At 39.9% G+C, this 14,461-nt stretch overlaps 7 non-coding genes across 7 annotated transcripts; all 7 read right to left on the bottom strand.

Moving 5' to 3' along the window:
- Positions 1-4,272: 4,272 nt before the first annotated feature.
- Trnaa-agc lies at positions 4,273-4,345 on the bottom strand. Its single transcript has one exon. It is a non-coding gene; the product is annotated as a tRNA-Ala (tRNA).
- A 1,393-nt stretch (positions 4,346-5,738) lies between these two features.
- Positions 5,739-5,811, bottom strand: Trnaa-agc. The gene has a single exon. It is a non-coding gene; the product is annotated as a tRNA-Ala (tRNA).
- Positions 5,812-6,328: 517 nt separating this feature from the next.
- Positions 6,329-6,401, bottom strand: Trnaa-agc. Its single transcript has one exon. It is a non-coding gene; the product is annotated as a tRNA-Ala (tRNA).
- A 2,953-nt stretch (positions 6,402-9,354) lies between these two features.
- Positions 9,355-9,427, bottom strand: Trnaa-agc. The gene has a single exon. It is a non-coding gene; the product is annotated as a tRNA-Ala (tRNA).
- Positions 9,428-10,253: 826 nt separating this feature from the next.
- Trnaa-agc lies at positions 10,254-10,326 on the bottom strand. Its single transcript has one exon. It is a non-coding gene; the product is annotated as a tRNA-Ala (tRNA).
- A 226-nt stretch (positions 10,327-10,552) lies between these two features.
- Positions 10,553-10,625, bottom strand: Trnaa-agc. Its single transcript has one exon. It is a non-coding gene; the product is annotated as a tRNA-Ala (tRNA).
- A 2,637-nt stretch (positions 10,626-13,262) lies between these two features.
- On the bottom strand, positions 13,263-13,335 carry Trnaa-agc. Its single transcript has one exon. It is a non-coding gene; the product is annotated as a tRNA-Ala (tRNA).
- Positions 13,336-14,461: the final 1,126 nt, after the last annotated feature.

Consider the following 14,461-nt stretch of genomic DNA (forward strand, 5'->3'; position numbering starts at 1 on the left):
TTTCAACAACTACTCTCAACAATGTTTTCGTTATCAAGACAAAATAGTAAGATTTGGAAGCGCCGAGTATCGACCCCGGTACTCTGCAAGTGCACCCATTGCATTCAAAAATTTCACGTATTTTATACTTAACAATCACTCGCAACCATTTTTATCGTCATCAAGACATAATAAACTTAGTTTTTAAAGCGCTGTGTATGAACCCCGGTACCTCTCACATGCTAAGCGAGCACTTTACCTCTTGAGCTATGCGCTCGTCAAGCGACACCATTTTATTCAAAGGTCTCACTTGTTTTATTCTCAACAACCACACAACTTTTTTATCGTTGCTAAGATATGAAATAGTACAATCTGGAAGCGCCGGGTATCGACCCGGCGTTTAATTTTTTTATTTTCAACAACTACTCTCAACAATGTTTTCGTTATCAAGACAAAATAGTAAGATTTGGAAGCGCCGAGTATCGACCCCGGTACTCTGCAAGTGATCCCATTGCATTCAAAAATTTCACGTATTTTATACTTAATAATCGCTTGCTACATTTTTTTCGTCATCAAGACATATTAAACTAAGTTTTGAAAGCGCCGGTTATGAATCACGGTACCTCCCACACGCTAAACGAGCGCTCTACCACTTGATCTACGCCTCCGTCAAGTGACTACATTTTATTCAAAGGTTTTACGTGTTTTATTCTCAACAACCACTAACAACAATTTTTATCGTCACCACGATGTAAGAAAGTTAGATTTGGAAGCACCGCGTATCGATCCTGGTATCTCTCACATGCTAAGCAATCAAGGTTTCACGTGCTTTATACTCAACAATCTCTCACAACAATTTTTATCGTCACCTAGACATAAAATAGTAAGATTTGGAATCTCGTTCGATCGATACCCGGCAAAACTCAACAATCATTCACAACAATTTTTATCGTCACCTAGACATGAAATTCTAAGATTTGGAAGCGCCGGGTATAGATCCCGGTACCTCTCACATACTAAGCGAGCGCTCTACCACTTGAGCTACGCCCCCAACGTATGTTATTGTTTTATTTTCAACAACCACTCTCAACAATATTTATCGTTACCAAGACAAAATAGTAAGATTTGGAAGCGCCGAGTATCGATCCCGGTACTCTGTATTTTATACTTAACAATCACCCGCAACCATTTTTATCGTCACCAAGACATAATAAACTAAGTTTTTAAAGCGCTGGGTATGAATCCCGGTACCTCTCACATGCTAGGCGAGCACTCTACCACTTGAGCTATGCCCTCGTTAAGCGATATCATTTTATTCAAAGCTCTCACGTGTTTTATTCTCAACAACCACACAACTTTTTTTATTGTTACTAAGATATGAAATAGTACAATCTGGAAGCGCCGGGTATCGACCCGGCGTTTAATTTTTTTATTTTCAACAACTACTCTCAACTATGTTTTCGTTATCAAGACAAAATAGTAAGATTTGGAAGCGCCGAGTATCGACCCCGGTACTCTGCAAGTGAACCCATTGCATTCAAAAATTTCACGTATTTTATACTTAATAATCACTCGCAACCATTTTTATCGTTATCAAGACATAATAAACTTAGTTTTTAAAGCGCTGTGTATGAACCCCGGTACCTCTCACATGCTAAGCGAGCACTCTACCTCTTGAGCTATGCGCTCGTCAAGCGACACCATTTTATTCAAAGGTCTCACGTGTTTTATACTCAACAACCACACAACTTTTTTATCGTTACTAAGATATGAAATAGTACAATCTGGAAGCGCCGGGTATCGACCCGCAACGTATGTTATTGTTTTATTTTCAACAACAACTCTCAACAATATTTATCGTTACCAAGACAAAATAGTAAGATTTGGAAGCGCCGAGTATCGATCCCGGTACTCTGCAAGTGAACCCATTGCATTCAAACATTTGACGTATTTTATACTTAACAATCACTCGCAACCATTTTTATCGTCATCAAGAGATAATAAACTGTTTTTAAAGCGCTGGGTATGAATCCCGGTACCTCTCACATGCTAGGCGAGCACTCTACCACTTGAGCTATGCCCTCGTCAAGCGATATCATTTTATTCAAAGGTCTCACGTGTTTTATTCTCAACAACCACACAACTTTTTTTATCGTTACTAAGATATGAAATAGTACAATCTGGAAGCGCCGGGAATCGACTCGGCGTTTAATTTTTTTATTTTCAACAACTACTCTCAACAATGTTTTCATTATCAAGACAAAATAGTAAGATTTGGAAGCGCCGAGTATAGACCCCGGTACTCTGCAAGTGAACCCATTGCATTCAAAAATTTCACGTATTTTATACTTAACAATCACTTGCAACAATTTTTATCGTCATCAAGACATAATAAACTTAGTTTTTAAAGCGCTGGGTGTGAATCCCGGTACTTCTCACATGCTAAGCGAGCACTCTACCACTTGAGCTATGCCTTCGTCAAGCGACACCATTTTATTCAAAGGTCTCACGTGTTTTATTCTCAACAACCACACAAGCGCCGGGTATCGATCCCGGTACCTCTCACATGCTAAGCGAGCGCTCTACCACTTGAGCTACGCCCCCAACGTATGTTATTGGTTTATTTTCAACAACCACTCTCAACAATTTTTATTGTTACCAAGACAAAATAGTAAGATTTAGAAGCGCCGAGTATCGACCCCGGTTCTCTGCAAGTGAATCCATTGCATTCAAAAATTTCACGTATTTTATACTTAATAATCGCTTGCAACAATTTTTTTCGTCATCAAGACATATTAAACTAAGTTTTGAAAGCGCCGGTTATGAATCACGGTACCTCCCACACGCTAAACGAGCGCTCTACCACTTGAGCTACTTCCCCGGCAAATAATGCCATTTTATTCAAGGGTTTTACGTGTTTTATTCTCAACAACCACTCAACAATTTTTATCGTATCGGCACCAGCACCCTGCAAGTAAAGCCATTTCATTCAGAAATTTTACGTATTTTATACTTAAAAATCACACACAACAATTTTTATCATCATCAAGACATAACAAAGTAAGATTTGAAAGCGTCGGGTATCAATACCAGTAACTCTTACGTGCTAAGCGAGCGCTCTACCACTTGATCTACGCCTCCGTCAAGTGACTACATTTTATTCAAAGGTTTTACGTGTTTTATTCTCAACAACCACTCACAACAATTTTTATCGTCACCACGATGTAAGAAAGTTAGATTTGGAAGCACCGCGTATCGTTCCTGGTACCTCTCACATGCTAAGCAATCAAGGTTTCACGTGCTTTATACTCAACAATATCTCACAATAACGTTTATCGTCACCAAGACATAAAATAGTAAGATTTGGAAGCGCCGGGTATCGATCCCGGTACCTCTCACATGCTAAGCGAGCACTCTACGACTTGAGCTACACCCCAACGTATGTTATTGTTTTTTTTTTTAACAACCACTCTCAACAATATTTATCGTTACCAAGACAAAATAGTAAGATTTGGAAGCGCCGAGTATCGATCCCGGTACTCTGCAAGTGAACCCATTGCATTCAAACATTTCACGTATTTTATACTTAACAATCACTCGCAACCATTTTTATCGTCATCAAGACATAATAAACTAAGTTTTTAAAGCGCTGGGTATGAATCCCGGTACCTCTCACATGCTAGGCGAGCACTCTACCACTTGAGCTATGCCCTCGTCAAGCAATACCATTTTATTCAAAGTCTCATGTGTTTTATTCTCAACAACCACACAACTTTTTTTATCGTTACTAAGATATGAAATAGTACAATCTGGAAGCGCCGGGTATTGACCCGGCGTTTAATTTTTTTATTTTCAACAACTACTCTCAACAATGTTTTCGTTATCAAGACAAAATAGTAAGATTTGGAAGCGCCGAGTATAGACCCCGGTACTCTGCAAGTGAACTCATTGCATTCAAAAATTTCACGTATTTTATACTCAACAATCACTTGCAACAATTTTTATCGTCATCAAGACATATTAAACTAAGTTTTGAAAGCTCCGGTTATGAATCACGGTACCTCCCTCACGCTAAACGAGCGCTCTACCACTTGAGTTACGTCCCCAGCAAATAACGCCATTTTATTCAAAGGTTTCACGTGTTTTATTCTCAACAACCACTCAACAATTTTTATCGTATCGGCACTGGTACCCTGCAAGTGAAGCCATTTCATTCAGAAATTTCACGTATTTTATACTTAAAAATTGCTCACAACAATTTTTATCAACATCAAGACATAACAAAGTAAGATTTGAAAGCGCCGGGTATCGATCCCGGTATCTCTCACATGCTAAGCGAGCGCTCTACCACTTGAGCTACGCCCGCGTCAATCGACATCAGTTTATTCAAAGGTTTCACGTGTTTTATTCTCAACAACCACACAAGCGCCGGATATCTATCCCGGTACCTCCCACACGCTAAGCGAGCGCTCTACCACTTGATCTACGTTCCCCGCAAATAACGCATTTTTATTTAAAGGTTTCACGTGTTTTATACTCAACAATCATTCACAACAATTTTTATCGTCACCTAGACATAAAATTCTAAGATTTGGAAGCGCCGGGTATCGATCCTCGTACCTCTCACATGCTAAGCGAGCGCTCTACCACTTGAGCTACGCCCCCAACGTATATTATTGGTTTATTTTCAACAAACACTCTCAACAATTTTTATTGTTACCAAGACAAAATAGTAAGATTTAGAAGCGCCGAGTATCGACCCCGGTACTATGCAAGTGAATCTATTGCATTCAAAAATTTCACGTATTTTATACTTAATAATCTCTTGCAACAATTTTTTTCGTCATCAAGACATATTAAACTAAGTTTTGAAAGCGCCGGTTATGAATCACGGTACCTCCCACACGCTAAACGAGCGCTCTACCACTTGAGCTACGCCCCCGTCAAGCGACACCATTTTATTCAAATGTTTCACGTGTTTTATTCTCAACAACCACACGCGCGCCGGGTATCTATCCCGGTACCTCCCACACGCTAAGCGAGCGCTCTACCACTAGATCTACGTCCTCGTCAAATAACACAATTTCATTTAAAGATTTTACGTGTTTTATACTCAACAATCATTCATAAGAATTTTTATCGTCACCTAGACATAAAATTCTAAGATTTGGAAGCGCCGTTTATGTCATCAAGACATAATAAACTAAGTATTGAAAGCGCCAATTATGTATCACGGTACCTCCCACGCGCTAAACGAGCGCTCTACTACTTGAGCTACGTCCCCGGCAAATAACGCCATTTTATTCAAAGGTTTCACGTGTTTTATTCTCAACAACCACTCAACAATTTTTATAGTATCGGCACAAGTACCCTGCAAGTGAAGACATTTCATTCAGAAATTTCACGTATTTTATACTTAAAAATCACTCACAACAATTTTTATCATCATCAAGACATAACAAAGTAAGATTTGAAAGCGTCGGGTATCGATACCAGTAACTCCCACATGCTAAGCGAGCGCTCTACCACTTGATCTACGCCCCGGCAAGTGACTACACTTTATTCAAAGGTTTTACGTGTTTTATTCTCAACAACCACTCACAACAATTTTTATCGTTACCACGATATAAAAAAATTAGATTTGGAAGTATCGATCCTGGTACCTCTCACATGCTAAGCAATCAAGGTTTCCCGTGCTTCATACTCAACAATCTCTCACAACAATTTTCATCGTCACCAAGAAATAAAATAGTAGGATTTGGAAGCGCCGGGTATCGATACCGGTACCTCTCACATGCTAAGCGAGCGCTCTACCACTTGAGCTACGCCCCCACCAAGCAACACCATTTTATTCAAAGGTTTTACGTGTTTTATTCTCAACAACAACACAAGCGCCGGATATCTATCCCGGTACCTCCCACACGCTAAGCGACCACTTGATCCCATTGCATTCAAAAATTTCACGTATTTTATACTTATTAATCGCTTGCTACATTTTTTTGGTCATCAAGACATACGAATTAAACTAAATTAAATCGTATTAAACTAAGTTTTGAAAGCGCCGGTTATGAATCACGGTACCTCCCACACGCTAAACGAGCGCTCTACCACTTGATCTACGCCTCCGTCAAGTGACTACATTTTATTCAAAGGTTTTACGTGTTTTATTCTCAACAACCACTCACAACAATTTTTATCGTCACCACGATGTAAGAAAGTTAGATTTGGAAGCACCGCGTATCGATCCTGGTATCTCTCACATGCTAAGCAATGAAGGTTTCACGTGCTTTATACTCAACAATCTCCCACAACAATTTTTATCGTCACCAAGACATAAAATAGTAAGATTTGGAAGCGCCGGGTATCGATCCCGGTACCTCTCACATGCTAAGCGAGCGCCCTACCACTTGAGCTACGCCCCCGTCATGCGACACCATTTTATTCAAAGGTTTCACGTGTTTTATTCTCAACAACCACACAAGCGCCGGGTATCGATCCCGGTACCTCTCACATGCTAAGTGAGTGCTCTACCACTTGAGCTACGCCTCCAACGTATGTTATTGGTTTATTTTCAACAACCACTCTCAACAATTTTTATTGTTACCAAGACAAAATAGTAAGATTTAGAAGCGCCGAGTATCGACCCCGGTACTCTGCAAGTTAATCCATTGCATTCAAAAATTTCACGTATTTTATACTTAATAATCGCTTGCAACAATTTTTTTCGTCATCAAGACATATTAAACTAAGTTTTGAAAGCGCCGGTTATGAATCACGGTACCTCCCACACGCCAAACGAGCGCTCTACCACTTGAGCTATTTCTCCGGCAAATAATGTCATTTTATTCAAGGGTTTCACGTGTTTTATTCCCAACAACCACTCAACAATTTTTATCGTATCGGCACCAGTACCCTGCAAGTGAAGCCATTTCATTCAGAAATTTCACGTAGTTTATACTTAAAAATCACACACAACAATTTTTATCATCATCAAGACATAACAAAGTAAGATTTGAAAGCGTCGGGTATCAATACCAGTAACTCTTACGTGCTAAGCGAGCGCTCTACCACTTGATCTACGCCTCCGTCAAGTGACTACATTTTATTCAAAGGTTTTACGTGTGTTATTCTCAACAACCACTCACAACAATTTTTATCGTCACCACGATGTAAGAAAGTTAGATTTGAAAGCACCGCGTATCGTTCCTGGTACCTCTCACATGCTAAGCAATCAAGGTATCACGTGCTTTATACTCAACACAACAACGTTTATCGTCACCAAGACATAAAATAGTAAGATTTGGAAGCGCCGGGTATCGATCCCGGTACCTCTAACATGCTAAGCGAGCGCTCTACCACTTGAGCTACGCCCCTGTCATGCAGCAATAATTTATTCGAAGGTTTCACGTGTTTTATTCTCAACAATCACACAAGCGCCGGGTATCTAATCCCGGTACCTCCCACACGCTAAGCGAGCGCTCTACCACTTGATCTACGTCCCCAGCAAATAACGCATTTTTCTTTAAAGGTTTCACGTGTTTCCTTTAAAGGTTATACTCAACACTCATTCACAACAATTTTTATCGTCACCTAGACATGAAATTCTAAGATTTGAAAGCGCCGGGTATCAATCCCGGTACCTCTCACATGCTAAGCGAGCACTCTACCACTTGAGCTACGCCCCCAACGTATGTTATTGTTTTATTTTCAACAACCACTCTCAACAATATTTATCGTTACCAAGACAAAATAGTAAGATTTGGAAACGCCGAGTATCGATCCCGGTAGTCTGCAAGTGAACCCATTGCATTCAAACATTTCACGTATTTTATACTTAACAATCACTCGCAACCATTTTTATCGTCATCAAGACATAATAAACTAAGTTTTTAAAGCGCTGGGTATGAATCCCGGTACCTCTCACATGCTAGGCGAGCACTCTACCACTTGAGCTATGCCCTCGTCAAGCGATACCATTTTATTCAAAGGTCTCACGTGTTTTATTCTCAACAACCACACAACTTTTTTTATCGTTACTAAGATATGAAATAGTACAATCTGGAAGCGCCGGGTATCGACCCGGCGTTTAATTTTTTTATTTTCAACAACTACTCTCAACAATGTTTTCGTTATCAAGACAAAATAGTAAGATTTGGAAGCGCCGAGTATAGACCCCGGTACTCTGCAAGTGAACTCATTGCATTCAAAAATTTCACGTATTTTATACTTAACAATCACTTGCAACTATTTTTATCGTCATCAAGACATATTAAACTAAGTTTTGAAAGCTCCGGTTATGAATCACGGTACCTCCCACACGCTAAACGAGCGCTCTACCACTTGAGTTACGTCCCCAGCAAATAACGCCATTTTATTCAAAGGTTTCACGTGTTTTATTCTCAACAACCACTCAACAATTTTTATCGTATCGGCACTGGTACCCTGCAAGTGAAGCCATTTCATTCAGAAATTTCACGTATTTTATACTTAAAAATTGCTCACAACAATTTTTATCAACATCAAGACATAACAAAGTAAGATTTGAAAGCGCCGGGTATCGATCCCGGTACCTCTCACATGCTAAGCGAGCGCTCTACCACTTGATCTACGTTTCCCGCAAATAACGCATTTTCATTTAAAGGTTTCACGTGTTTTATACTCAACAACCATTCACAACAATTTTTATCGTCACCTAGACATAAAATTCTAAGATTTGGAAGCGCCGGGTATCGATCCTCGTACCTCTCACATGCTAAGCGAGCGCTCTACCACTTGAGCTACGCCCCCAACGTATATTATTGGTTTATTTTCAACAACCACTCTCAACAATATTTATTGTTACCAAGACAAAATAGTAAGATTTGGAAGCGCCAAGTATCGACCCCGGTACTCTGCAAGTGAATCCATTGCATTCAAGAATTTCACGTATTTTGTACTTAATAATCGCTTGCAACAATTTTTTTCGTCATCAAGACATATTAAACTAAGTTTTGAAAGCGCCTGTTATGAATCACGGTACCTCCCACACGCTAAACGATCGCTCTACCACTTGAGCCACTTCTCCGGCAAATAACGCCATTTTATTCAAAGGTTTCACGTGTTTTATTCTCAACAACCACTCAACAATTTTTATCGTATCGGCACCGGTACCCTGAAAGTGAAGCCATTTCATTCAGAAATTTCACGTATTTTATACTTAAAAATCACTCACAACAATTTTTATCATCATCAAGACATAACAAATTAAGATTTGAAAGCATCGGGTATCGATCCTGGTACCTTTCACATGCTAAGCAATCAAGGTTTCACGGGCCTCATACTCGACAATCTCTCACAACAATTTTTATCGTCACCAAGACATAAAATAGCAATATTTGGAAGCGCCGAGTATCGATCCCGATACCTCTCACATGCTAAGCGAGCGCTCTACCACTTGAGCTACGCCTCCGTCAAGCGACACCAATTTATTCAAATGTTTCACGTGTTTTATTCTCAACAATCACACACGCGCCGGGTATCTATCCCGGTACCTCCCACACGCTAAGCGAGCGCTCTACCACTAGATCTACGTACCCGTCAAATAACACAATTTCATTTAAAGATTTTACGTGTTTTACACTCAACAATCATTCATAACAATTTTTATCGTCACCTAGACATAAAATTCTAAGATTTGGAAGCGCCGTTTATGTCATCAAGACATAATAAACTAAGTTTTGAAAGCGCCAATTATGTATCACGGTACCTCCCACGCGCTAAACGAGCGCTCTACTATTTGAGCTACGTCCCCGGCAAATAACGCCATTTTATTCAAATGTTTCACGTGTTTTATTCTCAACAACCACTCAACAATTTTTATCGTCTCGGCACCGGTACCCCTGCAAGTGAAGCCATTTCGTTCAGAAATTTCACGTATTTTATACTTAAAAATCACTCACAACAATTTTTATCATCATCAAGACATAACAAAGTAAGATTTGAAAGCGTCGGGTATCGATACCAGTAACTCTAACATGCTAAGCAAGCGCTCTACCACTTGATCTACGCCCCCGGCAAGTGACTACATTTTATTCAAAGGTTTTACTTGTTTTATTCTCAACAACTCCTCACAACCATTTTTATCGTCACCACGATATAAAAAAATTAGATTTGGAAGCACCGCGTATCGATCCTGGTACCTCTCATATGCTAAGCAATCAAGGTTTCACGTGCTTCATACTCAACAATCTCTCACAACAATTTTTATCGTCACCAAGACATAAAATAGTAAAATTTGGAAGCGCCGGGTATCGATCCCGGTACCTCTCACATGCTAAGCGAGCGCTCTACCACTTGAGCTACGCCCCCGTCAAGCGACACCATTTTATTCAAAGGTTTCAATTGTTTTATTCTCAACAACCACACAAGCGCCGGATATCTATCCCAGTACCTCCCACACGCTAAGCGAGCGCTCTACCACTTGATCTACGTCCCCCGCAAATAACGCAACTTTATTTAAAGGTTTCACGAGTTTTATACTCAACAATCATTCACAACAATTTTTATCGTCACCTAGACATAAAATTCTAAGATTTGGAATCGCCGGGTATCGATCCCGGTACCTCTCACATGCTAAGCGAGCGCTCTACCACTTGAGCTACGCCCCCAACGTATGTTATTGGTTTCTTTTCAACAACCACTCTCAACAATTTTTATTGTTACCAAGACAAAATAGTAAGATTTAGAAGCGCCGAGTATCGACCCCGGTACTCTGCAATTTTATACTTAATAATCGCTTGCAACAATTTTTTTCGTCATCAAGACATATTAAACTAAGTTTTGAAAGCGCCGGTTATGAATCACGGTACCTCCCTCACGCTAAACGAGCGCTCTACCACTTGAGCTACTTCTCCGGCAAATAACGCAATTTTATTCAAAGGTTTCACGTGTTTTATTCTCAACAACCACTCAACAATTTTTATCGTATCGGCACCAGTACCCTGCAAGTGAAGCCATTTCATTCAGAAATTTCACGTATTTTATACTTAAAAATCACTCACAACAATTTTTATCATCATCAAGACATAACAAAGTAAGATTTGAAAGCGTCGGGTATCGATACCAGTAACTCTAACATGCTACGCGAGCGCTCTACCACTTGAGCTACGCCCCTGCAAGTGACTACATTTTATTCAAAGGTTTCACGTGTTTTATTCTCAACAACCACTCACAACAATTTTTATCGTCACCACGATATAAAAAAGTTAGATTTGGAAGCACCGCGTATCGATCCTGGTACCTTTCACATGATAAGCAATCAAGGTTTCACGTGCCTCATACTCGACAATCTCTCACAACAATTTTTATCGTCACCAAGACATAAAATAGCAATATTTGGAAGCGACGAGTATCGATCCCGATACCTCTCACATGCTAAGCGAGCGCTCTACCACTTGAGCTACGCCTCCGTCAAGCGACACCATTTTATTCAAATGTTTCACGTGTTTTATTCTCAACAACCACACACGCGCCGGGTATCTATCCCGGTACCTCCCAAACGCTAAGCGAGCGCTCTACCACTAGATCTACGTCCCCGTCAAATAACACAATTTCATTTAAAGATTTTACGTGTTTTACACTCAACAATCATTCATAACAATTTTTATTGTCACCTAGACATAAAATTCTAAGATTTGGAAGCGCCGTTTATGTCATCAAGACATAATAAACTAAGTTTTGAAAGCGCCAATTATGTATCACGGTACCTCCCACGCGCTAAACGAGCGCTCTACTATTTGAGCTACGTCCCCGGCAAATAACGCCATTTTATTCAAATGTTTCACGTGTTTTATTCTCAACAACCACTCAACAATTTTTATCGTATCGGCACAAGTACCCTGCAGGTGAAGACATTTCATTCAGAAATTTCACGTATTTTATACTTAAAAATCACTCACAACAATTTTTGACTACACTTTATTCAAAGTTTTTACGTGTTTTATTCTCAACAACCACTCACAAAATTTTTTATCGTTACTACGATATAAAAAAATTAGGTTTGGAAGCACCGCGTATCGATCCTGGTACCTCTCACATGCTAAGCAATCAAGGTTTTACGTGCTTCATACTCAACAATCTCTCCAACAATTTTTATCGTCACCAAGACATAAAATAGTAAGATTTGGAAGCGCCGTATCGATCCCGGTACCTCTCACATGCTAAGCGAGCGCTCTACCACTTGAGCTACGTCCCCGTCAAGCAACACCATTTTATTCAAAGGTTTCACGTGTTTTATTCTCAACAACAACAGAAGCGCCGGATATCTATCCCGGTACCTCCCACACGCTAAGCGACCACTTGATCTACGTCCCCGGCAAATAACGCATTTTCATTTAAAGGTTTCACGTGTTTTATACTCAACAATCATTCACAACTATTTTTATCGTCACCTAGACATAAAATTCTAAGATTTGGAAGCGGTGGGTATCGATCCCGGTACCTCTCACATGCTAAGCGAGCGCTCTACCACTTGAGCTACGCCCCCAACGTACATTATTGTTTTATTTTCAATAACCACTCTCAACAATTTTTATTGTTACCAAGACAAAATAGTAAGATTTGGAAGCGCCGAGTATCGACCCCGGTACTCTGCAAGTGATCCCATTGCATTCAAAAATTTCACGTATTTTATACTTAACAATCACTTGCAACAATTTTTATCGTCATCAAGACATATTAAACTAAGTTTTGAAAGCTTCGGTTATGAATCACGGTACCTCCCACACGCTAAACGAGCGCTCTACCACTTGAGCTACGTCCCCGGCAAATAACGCCATTTTATCTAAAGGTTTCACGTGTTTTATTCTCAACAACCACTCAACAATTTTTATCGTATCGGCACCAGTACCCTGCAAGTGAAGCCATTTCATTCAGAAATTTTACGTATTTTATACTTAAAAATCACTCACAACAATTTTTATCATCATCAAGACATAACAAAGTAAGATTTGAAAGCGTCGGGTATCGATACCAGTAACTCTAACATGCTAAGCGAGCGCTCTACCACTTGATCTACGCCCCCGGCAAGTGACTACATTTTATTCAAAGGTTTTACTTGTTTTATTCTCAACAACTTCTCACAACCATTTTTATCGTCACCACGATATAAAAAAATTAGATTTGGAAGCACCGCGTATCGATCCTGGTACCTCTCATATGCTAAGCAATCAAGGTTTCACGTGCTTCATACTCAACAATCTCTCACAACAATTTTTATCGTAACCAAGACATAAAATAGTAAGATTTGGAAGCGCCGGGTATCGATCCCGGTACCTCTCACATGCTAAGCGAGCGCTCTACCACTTGAGCTACGCCCCCGTCAAGCGACACCATTTTATTCAAAGGTTTCACGTGTTTTATTCTCAACAACCACACAAGCGCCGGATATCTATCCCGGTACCTCCCACACGCTAAGCAAGCGCTCTACCACTTAATCTACGTCCCCCGCAAATAACGCAATTTCATTTGAAGGTTTCACGAGTTTTATACACAACAATCATTCACAACATTTTTTATCGTGACCTAGACATAAAATTCTAAGATTTGGAATCGCCGGGTATCGATCCCGGTACCCCTCAAATGCTAAGCGAGCGCTCTACCACTTGAGCTACGCCCCCAACGTATGTTATTGGTTTCTTTTCAACAACCACACTCAACAATTTTTTTTTGTTACCGAGACAAAATAGTAAGATTTAGAAGCACCGAGTATCGACCCCGGTACTCTGCAAGTGAATCCATTGCATTCAAAAATTTCACGTATTTTATACTTAATAATCGCTTGCAACTATTTTTTCGTCATCAAGACATAATAAACTAAGTTTTGAAAGCGCCGGTTATGAATCACGGTACCTCCCTCACGCTAAACGAGCGCTCTACCACTTGAACTACTTCTCCGGCAAATAACGCCATTTTATTCAAAGGTTTCACGTGTTTTATTCTCAACAACCACTCAACAATTTTTATCGTATCGGCACCAGTATTCTGCAAGTGAAGCCATTTCATTCAGAAATTTCACGTATTTTTTACTTAAAAATCACTCACAACAATTTTTATCATCATCAAGACATAACAAAGTAAGATTTGAAAGCGTCGGGTATCGATACCAGTAACTCTCACATGCTAAGCGAGCGCCCTACCACTTTATCTACGCCCCCGGCAAGTGACTACATTTTATTCACAGATTTTACTTGTTTTATTCTCAACAACCACTCATAACCATTCTTATCGTCACCACGATATAAAAAAATTAGATTTGGAAGCACCGCGTATCGATCCTGGTACTTTTCACATGCTAAGCAATCAAGGTTTCACGTGCCTCATACTCGACAATCTCTCACAACAATTTTTATCGTCACAAGACATAAAATAGTAAGATTTGGAAGCGCCGGGTATCGATCCCGGTACCTCTCACATGCTAAGCGAGCGCTCTACCACTTGAGCTACG

The sequence above is a fragment of the Ctenocephalides felis genome, unplaced genomic scaffold, assembly GCF_003426905.1.
Source record: "Ctenocephalides felis isolate EL2017-DRISC unplaced genomic scaffold, ASM342690v1 CF-g0.4_SCAFFOLD_01492, whole genome shotgun sequence".
Taxonomy (NCBI): Eukaryota; Metazoa; Arthropoda; class Insecta; order Siphonaptera; family Pulicidae; genus Ctenocephalides; species Ctenocephalides felis.